This window comes from Cydia splendana, chromosome 15, assembly GCF_910591565.1.
Source record: "Cydia splendana chromosome 15, ilCydSple1.2, whole genome shotgun sequence".
In the NCBI taxonomy this organism is placed as follows: Eukaryota; Metazoa; Arthropoda; class Insecta; order Lepidoptera; family Tortricidae; genus Cydia; species Cydia splendana.
In genome coordinates, this window is record NC_085974.1 from 6,660,176 (window position 1) to 6,682,064 (window position 21,889).

The 21,889-nt window shown below is 36.0% G+C and overlaps 2 long non-coding RNA genes across 2 annotated transcripts; one reads left to right on the forward strand and one right to left on the reverse strand.

The window, feature by feature from the left end:
• The first annotated feature begins 1,335 nt into the window (after nucleotides 1-1,335).
• On the forward strand, nucleotides 1,336-7,140 carry LOC134797505 (uncharacterized). Its single transcript, XR_010145090.1, has 2 exons — nucleotides 1,336-5,078; nucleotides 5,160-7,140. It is a non-coding gene; the product is annotated as an uncharacterized LOC134797505 (long non-coding RNA).
• Nucleotides 4,551-9,402, reverse strand: LOC134797506 (uncharacterized). Its single transcript, XR_010145091.1, has 2 exons — nucleotides 9,355-9,402; nucleotides 4,551-7,763 (listed from the first exon to the last, which is right to left on the reverse strand). It is a non-coding gene; the product is annotated as an uncharacterized LOC134797506 (long non-coding RNA).
• Nucleotides 9,403-21,889: the final 12,487 nt, after the last annotated feature.

Genomic DNA, 21,889 nt, shown 5'->3' on the forward strand with positions numbered 1-21,889 from the left:
TGCTAGCGCTCGTACATCGTCTAGGAATCGTTTTGAGCTCTGAGTAAGCAATGGAAACAAATGATGGGGGAAGCGCCTCGAATTTGGTAAGATCTAAGTCCACATATCATTTGTCTGGAGAGCTTGGTAAAGAGGTGACATTATTAATACTTGTGGATAGACACGATAGTTTATTGTACTTTTTGGTTGGTACTAAAATATTGAACAGTACCATCTTTTCCATAAGGGCACACGGGGCCCTTGCCCAGGGCCCTCATCCTCAGGGGGCCTCCAAGTACAGACAGTAACAGTATATTTGATTACCCATAATAAATAGAAGATCATAGAAGAAAAATGTTAGTTTAATTAGCTTTCTTTACTTTCCAAAAGGGCCCCAAATTCTTGTGCCCAGGGGCCCCGGCATAGTTTAAGACGGCCCTGAACTCGTACCTATTTACAATTTTGAGCTTCGATTTATGCTAAAAATACTAGAAATAAATAAGTTTTACATTATAAAACTTCTATTCGCGCTATTTTCATTATATAACAATTTGTAGGAACGAAATCTAGTGGCAGATATATGTTAGAGTCCGTCTAACCTAACTTTGCACCTATTTGAACAGAACATGAGAGAGTGTCACTTTAAAAGTCTTACTTTCATAGAAATTTCATAGGGTTTGTGCTACTCTGTGAGTTTTTAGGACACAGTGTATTTCTGCGGTGCGGGGCCGCATCGCATACATATGGCCGGGCCCTTAACACATTCAGCACCGAGAACCCGACTGTCGGGTACACTGTTCGTTGCGACTACGCGCTCCATACGGCAAGCTACGAGCGTAACCCCTAGCACTTAGTGGCACTGAATATGTTAATGTTGTACGAAAACTAATACTTAGGTAAGAATCTGGGGAACTCATTAAATAGCTATTAAACTTACTCTAGATTATTTCCAAAAAACAAAGAAATTGTAACGATGATTGATTATAGAAGTTGGTAACTTCTTCGTCGGGTTAATGTTATTACTAAATAGTTGTTCAGCATCAACTTACGAATACATGAATATTATAGTAGATCATACATGTTATTTCATATTCCTTATGTTTAGTAACAAAATACCTACGGATCAAATTGGTGTACTGACGTAACGTAACGTATAAGTAAAATTTGTACCTACCTTTGTACTTTAATCATGCCTACTACTCGTACCTATTCGTAAAAGTACCTATTAATTATTCGTCGTATCATTAGTTTTAGTACATCTAAGTATATATCGAATCAATTTCATAACCTTCGCATTTTCTATTTGCTCGTAATACCAATATAATCAAAATTGGTTAGAACCCACAAAAGTTACGTTAAATTTAATTTCGGCAAACATTCACCTCTCATATGTCGGTAGCCAAATTAAATTAATTCATTAACTTACCGTTGCCATCTTGCGTTAATTATGCGCGAACTTGTTGAGAAACGTTCATATGTTAATGTAGTTAAATAAATGGCTTGGCAATTGTTTCAATTAGTGCCTCGTCAGTAAAGGCTTGTTTTGTAGGACTAGCTTTTGTTTTAAGTAACGTAAATTACAGTAATTACAGGTACATTCAACGTCAAAGATATATTTAAAATTTTCGCCGTATTATCCCATTATTATCGCTGTAGTTCGTAAATAATTTTTTTGCCTTAATTATGAGCAAAAGACACAAAATAACTAAGCTACAAAGCGTAACAACAGTAATTAAACCCGTTAGAGCGAAAATTAGCAAACATTTTAAAATCCACTCATAATGTGCACTGAAACATTTTAAAATGGATAAAATAAACTTTTACGGGCAGTACTGGTAAATATACAGTTTATACGAGGTTCAACGAGGTTTTTCTGTGAGATATTTTCAACTCACGTTGAAAATATCTCACAGAAAAACTTGGAACTAAATCAAAAGTACTTAATTGTTACAACCAACACGAAATCTGGCTGGCCAAACTTGACACAGAGAGCAGGATTAACACAACAATTTAACGCCGAGTTAGTGGCTAACCTTGGATGGCGCAAGTGGTCCTAAGATTAAAGTCTCCTGACTATGCCTTTGGCTAAATTACTAATAGGTACTAATTGAGTCCGTCTAAGCCATGTCTAACTTTAAATACAACAAAGTGAGGGAGTGTCGTTATCTTAATAAACTTAATAATTTCATAGACATTTGACATCAATGATGAGATTGGGTCGTAATGGTCGAATCAGGACAATCCACCATCTTAATTTCGCCCTATTTATCTCCGGATATTTACAGTGTACGTCATGACAATAGCAGTAAAATAGGGGTCCGGCCAAATTACACGCCGAATTCGTCGCGAGGATTACCCGCGCGTAAAAAAGATATAAAACGAACCTTGATAACACGGGCCTCTAAATACTTTATGATCAATTTAATCACGATACAATGAAGCTGGAGCCTTATCAGGGCACTTATTTAGGACACCAGCTGTTTTTATACATTCATAAACCTCAGTGATCTTGTTTTAGGTAACAATGTAAAAAAGTATACGTGGCTTTGGTTTTAAGGACCTCCGCTAGCAAAACCACTTGTAGACCTGAAGACCTATACAATCTATACATACATGTAAGCAATTATAATCGAATGAGCGAGTAAAGCGAAGTTCTTACATTCGACTTGAAACACTGGTCGAACGAGCGAGCGAAGCGAAGTTCTTACATTCGACTTGAAACACTGGCCTGGCTAGGGACACGTCCCGGCATTTCGATGTTTTTAATCTGAACTATCAGAGGATAGTTTGATGTTTGATTAATTCAAATGATATTATATAAATGTGTAGATCAGGGCATTATATTTTAGTCATTAAATTATGAGCAGGCTCGATCACGGGGTTATGGAGCTAGAAGAGCCTAGAAGGCCCAAAAGCTATTTGTGTGTGGTCTTGCTATTCTGGTCAACTCCTTTGCAAGAAAGTATGAGTGGCCATAGTGTAGATACATTGGTAGGGTAGGTGGACTGTTGTCTGGTCAATTCTGGTGGGTACGTGAGAAAGTAGGCATATCAGCCATCTTGAATTTTCACATTTTTTATTCAATCGTGTCGAGAATGAAATAGATGTCTATGAATTTACACCATATAGTTTTTGGCGAACCGCGAGTTCTCAGTTCGGGGCGAACTACTAGTTAAATAAATAAATAACGTATAGGTACCTACGTTAGTCACGGCGTGCGGAAACTCATTCAATGTGAAGACCATGGTATAATAATATACTCCGCCTGGTACTCTCTTCCGACCAGGTGACTGACACAAGCTACATCATCATGCGACTGCGCTGTATAATAATATGCGACAGCGCTATATGCAATGTTAATAGCTAAGTGGCAATGTTATTGTGACTTGTGTCACTCTGGGAAGAGAAGACCATGTTTTATTAGACTATGGTGAAGACCTCTTAGCAATGCGTGGTACGTAGCACACACGAGTAACACCGGAGTCTTCACTCGGGCACTTTTGACATAAAAAAGTTGGGTAACTTTTTTATGTCAAAACGGCTTGAAAAAACAAAAACAGAGACATCGAAGTGATACAGAATTTTAACCGAGGCTAAGGTACAGTCAAATGTAAAAATATAACTTACTGAAAAATATGTCCCATATTTCTTAATTCCATAAGAGCTATGGAACATATTATTGAGTATGATGCGTGCACCCATATTTTTACACTTGATTGTACAAAGTGGTTTAAATATCTACTTCGTCCTCCAGATACGAACCTTTATTTACATATTATTATGTAGGTATACAAAATATTATGTATATAATTAAATTAATTACATATATACGTATGTATTTAAATTAAATAATAAACAATAAACACCTTATAAACTTAAACTTTGGATGGTTTGATTTGCTTGGAACAATGTAACATTCATTTTATTTAGGTTTTTCTGGATTATTCATACCCACTATATGTTGTTGCTTTCTCAGCTTTAGGTGTCATACAATACGGTTGATTTATTGACCTGATGAAACTCTGACGACGGCATAATAATGTGGCATTTTAGTTTCTTCACTCTCGCCATAAATATGTTTTGGAACACCACTCAAGGTTTTTATATAACCATAATTATGTTCTTCAATGCTCTTTAGTGTTCTGTCGTCATTTGTATGTCCTGAAACACCATTGTATAAGTCGTCATTAGTACGTTCTAGAACGTTACTCAAAGTATGATCATAGTTGTGTTCGTTAATGCGATTAAGTAATTTGTCGTCATATGTACCTTCTAAAATTTCTCTCAATGTTTTTATGTTATCATAATTGTGTCCGTCAATGCGATTGAGTAATTTGTTGTCATATGTACTCTCTAAAACGTCACTCAAAGTTTTTATTTCATCATACTTATGTTTGTCAATGTTCTTCGGTGTTTCGTCGTCATAAGTTCGTTCTAGCAAATCACTCAAGGTATTTATATGATCATAGTTGTGTTCGTCAATGCGATTGAGTAACTTTTCGCCATATGTATTCTCTAGAACATCACTCAAAGTTTTTATTTCATTATAATTATGTTTGTCAATGTTCTCCGGTGTTTTGTCGTCATAAGTACGCTCTAGCAAATGATTCAAGGTATTTATATGATCATAGTTGTCTTCGTCAATGCGATTGAGTAATTTATCGCCATTAGTATGCTCTAAAATGTCACTCAATGTTTTTTTTTGATAATAATTGTAGTTCTTAATGTTCTTCGGTGCTTTGTCGTCATTAGTACCTTCTAGAAAATCACTTAAGGTTTTTATATGGTTATAGTTGTCTTCGTCAATGCGATTGTGTAATTTGTCTTCAGATGTACTTTTAAGAACGTCGCTCAAAGTTTTTATATGATTATAATTATGTTTGTCAATATTATTCGATGCTTTCTCGTCATTGGTGCGTTGTAGAAACTCACTCAAGGTTTTGATTTGATTATATTTGTGTTTGTCAATACCATTCAGTGTTTTGTCACCAAAAATAACTTTTGGAACGGTACTCCGAGTTTTTTTATGATCATAGTTGTGTTCTTCGGTGCGATTGAGTAATTTGCCGTCATATATATTTTGAAGAATATCAATCAAAGTTTTTATATTATCGCAATTAAAGTCATCAATGCTTTTCGGTGCTTTGTCGACATTAGTACGTTCTAGAAAATCACTTAAGGTTTTTATATCATCATAATTGTGTTCTTCAATACGATCGAGTAATTGGCCGTCACATATATTTTTAAGAATGTCAATCAAAGTTTTAATATTTTCATAATTAAAACTGTCATCATTAGTACCTTTTACAAAATCACTCAAGGTTTTTATACGATCATAGTTGTCATCAATTCGATCAAGTAATTTGTCGCCATATGTAGTTTCAATAACGTCACTCAAAGTATTTATAGGATAATAATTATGTTTGTCAATGTTCTTAAGTACTTTGTCTTCGTAAGTACGTTCTATAAAATCACTCAAGGTTTTTATTTGATCATATTTATGTTTGTCAATACCACTCAGTGTTTTGTCACTATATGTTACTTTTGGAACGCCACTAAGAGTTTTTATATGATCATAGTTGTGTTCGTGTGTGTCTTCAGATGTACTTTCAAGAACGTCGCTCAAACTTTTTACATGATTATAATTATGTTTGTCTAAATTCTTCGATGCTTTCTCGTCATTGGTGCGTTGTAGAAACTCATTCAAGGTTTTGATTTGATCATATTTGTGTTTGTCAATACCATTCAGTGTTTTGTCACCATAAGTTACTTTTGGAATGCCACTAAGAGTTTCTATATGAGCATAGTTGTGTTCGTCAATGGGATTGGGGAATTTGTGGCCATGTGTATTTTCAAGAACGTCGCTTAAAGTTATTTTATGATTAAAATTATGTTTGTCAATATTCTTCGATGCTTTCTCGTTATTGGTGCGTTGTAGAAACTCATTCAAGGTTTTGATTTGATCATATTTGTGTTTGTCAATACCATTCAGTGTTTTGTCACCATAAGTTACTTTTGGAATGCCACTAAGAGTTTCTATATGAGCATAGTTGTGTTCGTCAATGGGATTGGGGAATTTGTGGCCATGTGTATTTTCAAGAACGTCGCTTAAAGTTATTTTATGATTAAAATTATGTTTGTCAATATTCTTCGATGCTTTCTCGTTATTGGTGCGTTGTAGAAACTCACTCAAGGTTTTTATTTGATCATATTTGTGTTTGTCAATACCATTCAGTGTTTTGTCACCATAAGTTACTTTTGGAACGCCACTAAGAGTTTCTATATGATCATAGTTGTGTTCGGCAATGCGATTGAGAAATTTGTGGCCATGTGTATTTTCAAGAACGTCGCTTAAAGTTATTTTATGATTAAAATTATGTTTGTCAATATTCTTCGACGCTTTCTCGTCATTGGTGCGTCCTAGAAAATCGCTCAAGGTATTTATTTGATCATATTTGTGTTTATCAATAGTCTTCAGTGTTTTGTCACCAAAAATAACTTTTGGAACGGTACTCCGAGTTTTTTCATGATCATAGTTGTGTTCTTCGGTGCGATTGAGTAAATTGCCGTCATATATATTTTGAAGAATATCAATCAATGTTTTTATATTATCGCAATTAAAGTCATCAATGCTTTTCGGTGCTTTGTCGTCATTAGTACGTTCTAGAAAATCACTTAAGGTTTTTATATGATCATAATTGTGTTCTTCAATACGATCGAGTAATTGGCCGTCACATATATTTTTAAGAATGTCAATCAAAGTTTTAATATTTTCATAATTAAAACTGTCATCATTAGTACGTTTTACAAAATCACTCAAGGTTTTTATACGATCATAGTTGTCATCAATTCGATCAAGTAATTGGTCGCCATATGTACTTTCAATAACGTCACTCAAAGTATTTATAGGATAATAATTATGTTTGTCAATGTTCTTCGGTACTTTGTCTTCGTTAGTACGTTCTAGAAAATCACGCAAGGTTTTTATTTGATCATATTTGTGTTTTTCAATACCATTCAGTGTTTTGTCACCATAAGTTACTTTTGGAACGCCACTTAGAGTTTTTATATGATCATAGTTGTGTTCTTCAATCCGATTGAGTAATTTTTGGCCATTTGTATTTTCAAGAACGTCACTTAAAGTTGTTTTATGATTATAATTATGGTTGTCAATATTCTTCGATGCTTTCTCATTATTTATGCGTTGTAGAAAATCACTCAAGGTTTTTATTTGATCATAGCTGTGTTTGTCAATGCTCTTCACTGCTTTGTCGCCAGAAACAAGTTCTAGAACGTCACTTAAAGTTTTTATATGATCATCATCGTGTTGGTCAATGCCTCTCAGTGTCATATCCCTAAATGAACGGCTTGGAACGCCACTCAAGGTTTTTATATAATCATAGTTGTCTTCGTCAATACTTTTCAGTGTTGTGTCACCATAAGTAACTTTTGGAACGCCACTTAGAGTTTTTTTATAATTGTGTCTTTCAACGCTTTTTAGCGTCCTGCCGCCAGAAGAAACATCTAAAACGTCACTCAAAGTTTTTATATGATCATAATTATGTGTTTCGATGCTCTTCATTGTTTTTATATTTTTATCAAGGTTTTTCAATGTTTTGTCACCATAAGTACGTTCTGGATAGGCATTTCTCGTCTTTTTATGATCATAGTTATGTTCTGGCACGCTGTTCATGACTAAAATGTAATCATATTCTTGGCAAATGACAGATGCAATCGTAACTGACAGGCACAGAAGACTCACATGTAAATGCGGCATTGTTGGCCTGAAATTAAAATTAAGGTTAAAAAAATAAATCGTACAAACAAACGGATCGTCATCCGGATGATTTAAGCCATGGTTTGTTTTATAATAATTGGCGGTGCGACGGCCAAATTGTTAAATATTTGGTAAGCAGGTAGGTAAGCATCAGGATGACGAGTTTATATCAATCAATGGTTATGTTAAGTATATATTTATGTGCAAGCAAATGGCCGTATAATTTGGAGGTATATAGTAAATTGTTATGGGATGAAAGGCACTCATTTCTGCCGAGGTAGTCGCCAATAGTCCGAGGCTAAAATGATACCTTTCACCCGAGTTAAACACTCTACTTTTCATTTCGAATACGAGAAAAGTAAAATGCATGTGTTTTTTTAAAAACATGACTAAGTATACATTTTTATAGTATTTTTTGAGGGTGATTTCAATTAACAATTTAGGCAAAAGTATCGTTTTTTATGGAATGGGGAGTCAAATATCAGAATGGAAATTGTATAACAAATCCATTTATACCCAAATTTCAATTGCTTATCGTAAAAAAAAAAATTAAATCGTACTGTTTGGAAACTAAAATGCTCTAGTGCAGAAACGTATAATTTTCAGCACACCTTTTAGAACAACAATGACCCTCTTTCAGAGCATGAGAAATGAAAATACCTTATTCATTTGATTTCAAAATATCAGAAATAAGTAAATTAGATATTTTACCTGTTTACAGTTTACCTAATTTATATAATTAAGATGCCTAAACATAATCTTTTGGTCTCAAGAAGGAAAACTCGTAAATTAAAAACAGGTACTAGGTACGTTAATTCCTGTGTTGAAATGACTTTTGATTTTGACCTGAGCAGCTTTTCACTTAAACACATCAGTTTAGACGTTTTGTGTGTAGGTACAATAAATATTATACATAAAATAATCTCAGGCTCTATATATTCCACTGCTGAGCATACGCCTCCTCTCTCCGTAAGAAGAATTGGGTTGGTCTAAACTGTGTCTGGTACCTACTTGACATACACCTCTTATTTCTTGACGGATGTATTGTATGCGGGCTTCCTCCACCGAAAAGGTGTTAGATATTATACAAATCTTGATGTCAAATTACACTGAGTATGAGAAAGTTAGGTCAACGCCTCGCCTCCGAGAAAAAAGCGGCGACCCCAGGTCCGGCGCATATTTATTCCAGCATATTTCGCTTTCGCTGGCTGTTCAAAGAGGCATAGGCACATTTTACCCGGGTACCTATCGACCCTAGTCTGTAAATTTCTATAAATATGACTAAAAATATTTTGATTTTATTAGTACGGGTTCCAAATCGATATTGAATTTGATGTTAATAAGAAAATAGATCAATCATTTGCAGTCTTAAGAACATCACTAACCAATAAATAAATGCAATATAATATTGAATGAATGAATGAATGAAAACATTTATTTTCAGGCAACTATTGGCCCATAGATAAATACCTTAAAACTAGCATACATATTATTACAAAATATATCTTAAAACTAAAAACACAATTATGGCTATAATAATATTGTTATATATAATATTGTTAGTCGAGGCAACAAAGTAGAAATGATTGTTCATTTACCTGTGAAAGAGTAAATTCCCGCCAACTTAGTGTTTGATACTACGATAAATGTCGCTACCTCTTGCTTTTATATTTATAGTGAGATTGATATGTATGAACGGTCGCTTTATTATAAGCATAGAGACCTATTTGAGCATATAGGTAATGTATACCTACTACTGCCACAGGTAATTTATACCTTCTAGAAGAACTTAGCCATTATAAATACCTAACCTGTATTTTTTTACAGGTACGAGTATAAACATTCTTTTACATTTTTCATATCGGAATTAATATGTATAACGTACAGTTTAATGCAAGAGCAAGTACAATTAAGAACTTTTCCATCTATGGTGCAAAAAATTAACTCGAATATCTTTGTTCAGTTTTGATTATTAGTTGAATATATAGTTTGTCAAAGGACTGTCTCATTTCAATCATATACAGAGATAATCATACTATCTTTGTCTTACACTAGTACTAGCACCCAAAAGAAAAGGATGAGTACCTATAGTTTTTCTGGTTCTTACTGACTGACAAATTGGTTTGACCAACTATACTTAATAGCGCATTGAACTTGAGGACGGTATTTACAGGACTATAGTCGGTTCGGTATTTGATAGCAAATAAGTATTTATGATATACTTAAGTAGAGATTAGTAGGTATAAAAGAAACGATGCTTGCGAGTGTTTGGATTCCATCGTATTTATTATAGCACGGATAATCCTACTCTAGTTTAATGGACGTAAACGCTCTACGTTTTCACATTGTCCGTTTCGATATCGGATGTCGGACGGAAGTAAAATGTGAGATACATAGGTATATGTGTTTCTCTGTATTTATTTTTAAATTAATAAAGGTAGGATCCTACATCCGATATCGGATTGGATAATGTGAAAAAGCTCTTAAAAGTCACACAAATCCGCCGCCAAAACGCCACTCCCATACAATCGATGCTATGTTCTCATTTTAAAACGACATGCAATCGTTAAATTACATGATACTTGGCATGAACATACGTAACATGTCTGGTATTCAAATTACAAGTTTTGTATGTAAAATTTCTACTCACAGCAACAGACATCGATATAATGTCATTTTCATGCCAGATTTCATGTTATTTCAGAATACATATTTCCCGGAGGGGTAGGCAGAGACCACGGATTTCCACATGCTACGATGCTGACATATCTCTTTCGCTTCCTTCACTTTCATAACATTCCTCATACACGCTCGCCGACTTAGGGTGCTCTTGACCTGGCCTTTCTTCAGGATTTCCCCGATCTGATCAGAGAAAGTCCGCCGAGGTCTACCCCATCCAACTCCCACTTTCAAAACGTCGTTTTAAAATGAGAGCGTCTAACTTAGATTGTGCTGGAGCGGCAAGATTCGTGTGACATTTAATCGACGTCAAAATGACATGAACATGATAAAGATAGACTTCGCTCAATAGAAAACGAGAGATGCTTTGCTTTATTCTATCTTTATCATCTTATTCGTACTGTTCAAATGAGGACACCGCTTATAAATAAAATAATAATGGTAAAATTTTAATATGATTGTTAAATTACAAAACAAAACCCATGCATGAAGATATAAAATTCAATCATGTAACTTTGTAATACTTCAATTCGATAAATACATTTAATTGATTTTGGTTGTAAGTAGAAAATATATTTAAATTTACTGTGTCGTAGTACTCATAGTAATACTCAATTACCTAGTTTCTGTTTCTTTCATTGCATAATTTATGTCTATACCTATGTATATTTTTAATTTACATACATTTAATTTATATTAATGCACGTACCTCACTCGTTACTTTCTTAACTGCGTATAATTCTTAATTCGATCGACTAAGCACTTACGAGTCTTACGACAGGGAATCGAATCGTGCGTTAAGAACAGACCACCTGTTCCCTGTATATACTGTATGTTTACTTCTTTTTCTAAGACTTTCACAAACTTTTCCAGGCTCTGAAGTCGACCAACCCGTGATATATATGTCTATGTACGTGATATATGTCATTCTCTAATAACTGAATAAATTTCGGCGTGTTGTTTCATCCTCTACTATGGCTGCTGACTATACATCATAAATAAAACCCATATATAAACATTAATTCAAAACCAGTGGGTAACTTTTTTAATAACCAATTTTTTTATTTATTTTCCACTGCTTGTTGGGGGCCTTATACCCAATGACCTTTTATTTATGTAGACGTGTGACGTTCATAGTTGACAAAACTAAAATTTGGTCCAACGATTTTGACAACTTGACATGTTGCCGTCACCCATACGACTAACTAAATATAGGTTCCGGAACCTATATTTGATGGCTCACGATCGTGCGCCTGGTACCATATCTATCTCTTTTTACTTACATCCATGCTTATACCTACATACTTAACCTAACTACCATTAAAATCATAGCCGCTTAATTTAAAGCCAAGAAATTACCTCGTGGTGTAAAAGAAAATTAAATTTTGCGTTGTAAAACAATTTTATTAGGTATGCAACTTTTTTCTTTGTTACCTGCCCGCCAAATTAAAAACGTGCGAAATTTAAGGTGAAAAAGTTGGCAAGGAATGAAAAATACGAGTAAAAAGGGCAAGAATATTGTAGTAGCCTACGTCTTTGTTAGGGGAGAGTTCCTAAACCTTAACCAAACGAGAGACTTTTTAGGGTTCCGTACCCAAAGGGTAAAAACGAGACCCTATTACTAAGACTCCACTGTCCGTCTATCTATCTGTCTGTCACCAGGCTGTATCTCATGAACCGTGATAGTTAGACAGTTGAAATTTTCACAGATGATGTATTTCTGTTGCTGGTATAACAACAAATACTAAAAAGTACGAAACCCTTTGTGCGCGAGTCGGACTCGCATTTGGCCGGTTTTTTTGGGTTATTATCTCGAATATATTTTGCTCCTGAGTTATTGGTGTTTTCTATCTACTTCTGCCCACGACTTCCTCCGCGTGGGATGATGATGATAATGCTTAATGAAAACTATCCTATGTCCTTCCTCTGGTCGAACTATCTCCATACCAAATATGTAAATGTTGTTGCATTTACCCTTAGCCTTCGTCCAGCAGCGTTCGTTTTGTGGCTAATTTAAATCTGACGCATACCTTAGTACTTACTGCCTTTTGTCTCTTCCACAACCGCCACTCACTTTAATCTTTAATTTTAATTTTTATTGTATAACGTTATTGTAGCATTTATGTGTTCTTTTTTATAATTTGGATATAAAAGACCATGGCCCCCACGGAAGACCAACGCTAGCCTAACCAGGCTAGCACCTGCTGAGTCGGGACTATTTCGTGACCGTGTTATTTGTGTTACTTGTTGTTTAATTAATTTTTTTGTCACGAATAAACTCTATTCTATTCTAAATAAAAATGATATCCAAATTAATATTAAAGAAATCTAACTTTACCTTAAATACAATTGTTTTACGCAGTGATCCTGCCCTGCCACACCGCTTAAAGGTAAACGCCATGAAATCATACATGTAAACGTACTGGTGCTCGACGCGGTCCCAGTACATGTCATATTGAAATTTAAGTCATTGTCAATACAGGTGACAGGAAGGTGTCATTTATTGGGCATTAGCATGTCGAGCACTGGTACGTTTACTTTAAGTTTAAGACATTTTTTTAATGTTATTGCTAAATCACAGTGCTAAATTGAGACGATATAGTCGTTTACAGTTATAAGTATTAGGTACACCGTCTCGTTGTCATTTAACTACTTATCTATCACCAGAGCTCGGCGGGGGTGTCTTTGACTTTGTTACACATCTAATGCAATCTTTGGCCACGTCTATTATCTCTAAAAATACACTCATTTTACGCAAACATATTTTATATTTCCATGTAGGTACATATCTATTTTTCGTCTCAAAACTTTACCCGTCAAAAGTTTCACAAGATTTCATCCGATGTCCTTTAATTTCTGTTTGAAATATAGTCAAAGTTGCGGGCCCAACGAGATATCATCACAACTTCAGTGGCTTAGAAAATATCACACAAACGTGACTTTGCTCAGTAGAAAAGGTAATTTGAAGTTTCAAGTCGGGATTACTGAAATCAAATTCGAATATATTGGAGTTTATTCGTGTACCTATTGAATTTGCTATTTCTTGTCTTCTTCAAGTTTGATAACTTTGTTAACATAAGCATTATTAATCACTACCACTACATCTTACCCACCCACCTTTATCTCTCCCACCGCGCCTGTCTGTTTGTATGTTCGCGATAAACTCAAAAACTGTTTTTAAACGGATTTTCATGCGGCTTTCACTTATCAATAGAGTGATTCGTAAGGAAGGTTTAGGTGTATGATTTGTTAAGGTTTACCCGTGCGAAGCCGGGGCGAATCGCTAATAAATAAACGTTATGGGACAATCTTTCACAAACCGTTATTGTATTTCACAAGTCGCTGGCCCAATATTACAGAGTTCTATGTTTCACTTTTATAGTAGTACATAGTGACATTAAGTCGATTTTCAACTATCTTGAAAATGTAACATAGATCGTAGTTTTAATGTGTTTTTTTTATTATTACCAATCATATTTATCCTATAAAATGAATAATAGAAAATTTGAATAAAAACATAGATCTTTGTAATATTGAGCCAGCGAAGTGTTGTGGTCCCTTGTGTATGTTAAAAAATGTAACTTTATTGTGTGAGTATTGTTCCTCTTAATATTTTTGTATCAATTGCCGTAGTTTTTTTTAGAAGATTTTTTTCAATATAGGTACACTTATTGCATAAAAAAGGTAATTTTATTTGCCCCTTTCTTGATGTAAATTTTAATCCTAATCATATTTCAATAAGGAAAAGCGGTTCCTCAATCTTTTAACAGTTCCGCGTTTGGAACTTGAAAGACATTTAAAAACCATCAAGAACTATTCTCATATTCCAGTCACGTTCAGCAAAGCTTCGGGCTGAATCTGAAAATATTAAAACCACGTAACGCAGAGTAAATAAACCAAAATAAAGGTTATAAAGAATTCCAATAAAATCGACTCACAAACGACAAAAACACGAGTAAATATATTCTAAAGGCCTGTGCAAACCGGCGGAGCGCAGCGCAGATCACCGAGGAGGATTTACGCCGCGCAGCGCACACCGGCGACGTAAAATCCCCCGACATACCGCAAGCGCCTGCACAGCCCGGGGCTGGCGGCCGGCTACTCTATCATAAGGGATTAGTGACTAGTGTGCACGAGTTCTCCCCTTTCGTCCCGGCGCACTCGGGAGGCCTCGGCGCATACCGGGGGATGCCGCGGCATGCCGGCGCCTACCGCCGCGGTATCCTTTAACGTGCTCCTCGATTCGATACCGCGGAGAAACAATCCTCCGTGATGCTCCGAGGTCGGTCTCAAAGCATTTAAATTTATACCTGAATGTAATTGAAATAGGGAAGATAATACATTGATAATTTTAAAGTGATCTGCGCTGCGCTCCGCCGGTTTGCGCAGGCCTTAAAACCTACTTACAGGCTGTTCAAGAAATAATCTGTTCTCATTTTCCGACAACTTATAATGAGTCTAAGAGTTTTTTAATACTTTTACAACATGGTCAGAAGATATTTTAAATGCAAAAATTATCATTTATATTAATAAAGTTTGCTAATTAATTTTATTATTGTCTGTCTTTTACAAAAACTCGGGAATTTTAAGTCAGCAACTTCCACTGTCGTAAAAGAATCCCCGTGTTCGCCGTTCTAACAATGCAATTACTTCGGCTCAGTTAGATAATGGAATGAAATAATAACTATGGCAAATATCAATAAGAACACGTGTTAGAAAATATAAAGAATAATCCTCATTAAATAAATGAACTGATAAGCATAGTGAACTGACTGAATACATTAAGTATAATAAAAAAAACCAGGGTCTTAAATCTAGAGTTTGGTAAATTCTTAATCTTCAAAGTAAATAATTATTCTTCATATAAGTCTTCAGTTTTCGGGGTCTATGGAATATTTAATAATTGAAATTAATATTGGAGGGACTAAGGCTGCACTCGGTGTAGTGTACTGTCCACCCGGCGTTGACTATTTCATAGATTTTGAAACTGTTCTTCCCTCTCTTAGCGTTGAATACGAACATCAGATAATCATGGGCGATTTCAATACTGACCTTTTAAAGAACAACATTAGGACACGCAAACTGAACGCCATTATTGAGTCTGCTGATCTCTCTGTGCTTCCCCTTATGCCAACTCACCATAACATCGACACGTCGGATTCCTGGTTGGACCTTATTATTGTCTCTTGTGTGGATCTCGTAGAAAAAGTTGGCCAACTCCCTGCTCCAGGTTTTTCGCATCACGATCTCGTCTTTCTCAGTTATCGCCTTCGTCCTCCTAAGTTGCAGCGTGTGACGATACAACTCCGCAATTTTGCCAGACTTGACATTCAAGCCTTACAGAGGGACGCACGCGCGGTAGATTGGTCGTCGACGCTGACAGCTTCGTCGGTTGATGAAGCGGTGGCGGCCCTTAACTCGTCTGTTCTTAAGCTTTTCGACATTCATGCGCCTATACGCACAGTACGGTTGAAGAGGCCTCCGGCGCCGTGGTTCACGCGTGAGGTACGTATCGCGATGACACGACGAGATCGGGCTTTTTGCAAATTTAAGCGCGACCGTTGCGAGGAGAATTGGTGCCTTTTTAAGGCTGCCAGAAATAAATGCAACCAGATGGTAAGAGCAGCAAAACGTAAATTCATTCACCACAACATCGCCATGTCTTCACCAGCTGAGACGTGGAAATTTCTCAAATCGATTGGCGTAGTTAAATCTGCTAACAAGTTAACTTCTTCTCTTTTTTCGGCAAACGATCTAAATTCCCACTTTGCAAAACCTTCTTCCTTAGACCCTGTTACGAAAGTTCTTAGTATTGCTGAAATCAGTGCCCTGCCTTGTTTTACTACAAACGCTTTCTCTCTTACCCCAGCCACAGATGAGGAGATTCGAAAAACAATAATGTCTGTGAAATCGAATGCTGTTGGCCATGACGAGTTAAGTAGAACTATGATTACTTCCATTTTAGAATGTATTCTCCCTGTTATTACGCATGTTATTAATTTCTCTATGTCTTCTGGGGTTTTTCCTTCGTTATGGCGCCACGCCTATGTCATTCCTCTGCCTAAAGTTTCCAACCCTAGTGCACTTAAAGATTTTAGACCCATTTCTATTCTCCCCTTTCTTTCAAAAATTTTAGAAGCTATTGTCCATAAACAACTGTCCACTTACATTTATTCCAATCAATTACTTTCGTCATTTCAGTCTGGTTTTCGTCGTGGCCACAGTACTTCCACCGCTTTGCTCAAAGTGGTCGATGACGTGAGGCTCGGCATGGACTCCTCATTGTTGACAGTGTTGGTCCTTATCGATTTCTCTAATGCTTTTAACGCTGTTAACCATGATCTGTTACTGGCCACTCTTAGGCATCTGAATATATCTTCATCTGCGGCTGGTTGGTTCTCTTCGTATCTTCAGGACCGTCGTCAGGCGGTTCGTTCTGATCGTACGTTTTCTGACTGGTGCACTCTCACTTCAGGAGTTCCACAGGGCGGAATTCTCTCACCTCTTCTTTTCTCGATTTTTATTAACCTTATTACTTCTAAAATTAAATGCTCTTACCATCTGTATGCTGATGACTTGCAGCTTTATACCCAAGCGAGTGCTAAGGATCTGGACCAGGCAATCGCTGAAATAAACTTAGACCTTAACCATATCTCCACTTGGTCACATTGCTTTGGTATCACAGTCAACCCAGCTAAATGCCAGGCCATATTACTTGGCAGCACCCGCTTACTCTCTTTGGTAAACACTGTGGAATTGGCGCCAGTTCTCTTTGAAACTGAAGTTATTCCGCTTTCATCGCAAGTGAAGAACCTGGGGCTAACAATTGACAGTGGGCTCACATGGGAACCACAGGTGTCCGACGTTAGTCGTAGAGTAATTAATACGTTAAGAGCACTCTATCGCCATAAACATTTTCTTCCGGTCAGCACAAAAACTCTCCTTGTCCAAGCTCTTGTTCTGCCTGTCCTTGATTATGCTGATGTTTGTTACACTAATCTCACTCAAGATTCTTTAAATAAATTTGACCGGCTACTTAATAGCTGCATTCGGTTCGTGTTTGGACTTCGTAAGTATGACCATATCTCTGCTTTTCGTAGAAAACTTAATTGGCTCCCTATACGAGATCGTAGGTCCCTTCGTATTCTGTGTACTCTCTACTCAATCTTGTTTGATCCGTCCGCCCCAGAGTATCTCCGCTCGAAATTTAAATTTGTTACCCCACGTCCAGGCACAGATCTCCGCTCTTCCCGTAGCCTTAAGCTCATTGTCCCCCAACATCGAACGGGTTTCATGTCCAATTCTTTCACTGTCCAGGCTATCAGGCTTTGGAACGGTCTCCCACTCTCTATCAGACAAGCGCAGACCAAATTCACATTCAAGCGCATGCTGCGCAAACATTTCCTTGACAAACTTTCTTCTTCGTCAACTTAATTATTCACACAAGGTATATAATTATGTATATTATGTATGTAAGTCTATTTGTATTAAGTATATGTGTAAGTTTATCAACATAGTTTATATTCATATAGAGTCTTGTTTACAAATTCATTTACTTTAAAGACACTGCACCTACTTAATCTTTCTGGTTTGACCCATTGGTTGACTGGTAGAGAATGCCTTAAGGCATTAAGTCCGCCATTTGTACCTTCATGTATTGTGCAATAAAGATTAAAATAAATAAATATGTCTTTCTACATTGCTTGCTCGCGGTCGATGATTAGGTATTTGTACAACGAAGGACGTACTTAAATCAATTAGTAACGGAATATCGAGTAGATAAAAAAATACAAACTACAATACCATTAGGAAGGTAATGTGTATATAAGTCCTAAGATTCGACTGTGTTCCGCATTATACTGACAAAGTACATAAGGTGAAGACATTCATTATATAGGCTTTGGGGTTATACTGAGCAACTTTTACTATAAAACCAACCCCGAAATCGTGAAAAAAGATTGGCTGTTTCATACATTTTTGCTGGTCCATTTTCTATGGGAGGGTAAAATTTTTTGTAGGGATTTCGGGGTTGGTCCTTTAGTAAAAGTTGCCCAGTATAATCCCAAAACCTCCCTGACAACGGGAATGCAGTTATTTTTTAGCCACCATGTATATAGTAAAGGTATACATACATATATTTGTATTTATAAAACTTAGCATGCCTCCGTAAAATGGTGTCTTTTCCTAACGAACACAAACGGGAAAATGACAGATGGGATTAAAAATATCAACATCTTGTTACATAAGACTTTACCATACGTTTATGAATAACGCGTAAACGAATATTTAAATAAAAAGCGCTTCACACGTCTTGCTTATCCTAAATCGTTAAGGTATAAACGCGTTTAGTAAGAGTCTGACTGCAATAACTAGGAATTCATTCATATTATAGGACCCTAGTTAGGATGCCAGTTAGTCAGATAGGATGAGTTTTTCGGAACGTATGTACCTACGAAATATCAATCATATTTACCATTCGCTTTACGGTGAAGGAAAACATCGTGAGGAAACCGGACTAATCTCAATAAGGTCTAGTTACTCTCTGGGTTAGAAGAGCAGATGGCAGTCGCTTTCGTAAAAACTAGTGCCTACGCCAATTCTCGGGATTAGTTGCCAAGCGGACCCCCGGCTCCCATGAGCCGTGGCAAAATGCCGGAATGACCCGAGAAAGATGATGAGTTAGGACGCCAGTTAGGATGACTGAATCATAGTAAGGTGTGTGAAGTTTCATGAATTCACAAATGACAACCCGTCGGCCAATAAATAAATATCTCCACTTAAAATTGATGTTTGTATCTCCGACATAAACAGCACCTGATTTTTTTTTCGGTGTTTTTATTCGGGTTAATTAGTGGAGTTCTCTCTTTTGAATTATTCTTCCCTAAAGTCGGAAGGAGTCCGAAAGTCGGGCCGCCACTAGGGAATGCAAATCGGTTATTTTTTGTATGGAAATAACCGCGGTTTCGGTTAATAACCGATAATTTCCATACAAAAAATAACCGAAAATAACCGATTTGCATTCCCTAGCCGCCACCATCCTTAAGGCAGAGGCAGAGACGCTTGCGTGGCTATGACGACTTCAACTGGTTCATCTCACGATTCTTTTTTGTTTGTGGGTAATAAATATCTACATGTAGTTAGTGGTTTTTATTTAATTTTGAGTCAAGTACTTCCGCTATAACCGTACCTAATGGGTTTAGCCTAAGAGATGCATATATTTGCACTTACCGTAGCGGCCATTATTTGCCTCTAACAATACAATTACCTCAACTCAGTGAGTGCCTAACTGTGCCTTAGAAGTCATAAACACAGGAGTAAAATTTTATACATATAAAGCTAAGAGCGCTCGCAAATCGCTAGTGTGCCAGCGCCCTAAAATGAAAAAAATTGTACACAGGCCCGCTAGGAACGTTTGTTGCATGGAGGTCGTTCGTCTTGGATATTTTTAGGGTTCCGTACCTCAAAAGAAAAAAATAGGATCACTGGTGCTTCTGTCTGTCTGTCTGTCCGTCTGTTACAGCCTATTTTCTCGGAAACTACCCAAGTAACATTTTAGTCCTATAATTTTAGTTTTTATCGCTAAAAGCTTGTATAGACGTCGTATTAAGGTTTCAGAGGTGACCACCTGTCGTATAAAAGCGCTTGGCATCACCTTTTTGCTCTATAGGCTTATACAGCTAATATATTCTATAAGCAATTGATGTAAAGGTTTATTTCATCATTTTATAGAGCCGTTATAGGCGTGTACTATAACAGGTTCAAATATAACCACTATAGAGCAATATTACTCTATAATAGTATTTGGAATCACTTTTATGCAACTAATTTGCGCTATTAAGGTTCCCTGCCAAGCCGCTATAGTTTTGTGTTTTAACAGTGACAAAAACCCAACTATACAACGATTTTAGGATATAGTGGTTTTAGAGATCACTGCTATAGTGCTAGCCGCTATAGTTTTGTGTTCTAACAGTGACAAAAACCCAGCTATACAACGATTTCAGGATATAGTGGCTTTAGAGATCACTGCTATAGTACATAATACTTTAGTAGTCATATGAACACTATTATAGAACTGTTTTGCTCTATAGTAGCTTTTTGGGACATATTTATAGCGTTAAAAAGCGCTTTAGTAGTTTTTAAATCCCTATTATATCTCATCGCTGTGAACGTCACAATGACTCTTTTATATCACAAAACTGTTATATAGTGGTTTTGTTTTTCTTTTAAAAGACAACAGCGTTATAGTTGAGTTTTTATGTCTTTTATAAACCGAGTTAGATACATAAAGGTAGAAAACGACTACTTGTAAATGATAAATTTGATCTGTAATGGCTACTTATATCTTGCTTATATAAGTTCAGGCCTAAGCCACATAATGTGGTTCCGTACAAAATATTTTTATATTTTAACGAATTGATAAAAAAGACCCCAGTGATATTAGTGACTGTAGGTGAGATTTATCATCAATGATTTAATACAAGCATAAAATCGTGACGGTTTAGATATTTATCGACATCCATTATAAGCACATTTTTTTTACCAATCACACTGAAAAAGGAAACAACAGTAATGACTACATCTAAATTAAAAAAAAATCCTATATCTTTCTAAAGAGTTTGTAGGTGTAACTGGGTCACAGCAAAATTCTTTTGGAACCCTAATTTTAATCATGATGGCGGTGAATATTTCGTCGTAAGTTCTATAGTTAGCCTATAAAAGCGTCGGATTTACTTCTTGGCTGTATAGTAGTAACTATGGTGATTATCATAATATTTTATTAAATTATTTTATTAAAAACATAAATAAATCGAGGGGGCATTTAAAATTCCTCATTAAACTAATACTATTCTAAGGGTAAAACTTCCGTCCCATATACTTTTTGCACTAAGGACCGAATTATTCGACATCTAAATGGCGCATATTAATATAAAGTCTTTACTTATCACCATTTTACTTAGTACCGTTTTTGTGAAGTAAACACAACAAAACCACTCACAACAGTTGATGGAAAACTTGATAGCAAATTTCGTAGTAAAGGAACTATGAATTCTACAATAGTATAAAAAAGCACTATAATACAATTTCAAATACTACTATAGTATAAAACAAGCACTATAATGGAATCTCAAATGCCACTATAGTATAAATTAACACTATAATGGCGTTACTGACAACAAATTAGCACAAAAGTGATCATCACATCACTTTTATAGACCTAAAACGTCACGACTGACACTGCTACAGGTCTACTATATCACAGAATGGCACATAAGATGCGCCATTTCGGCTTTATACAAACTTCTTTGGTTTTTTATAGGACCTTAGGTGGTATTTGGGAAACGTTCTATCGACTACTATAGAACCACAAATTGTTACTTGGGTACTGGACCAATTAGGATGAAATTTGGTACACATATGTAAATGACCCACTCTGTGCAATGACCCAAAGACGGT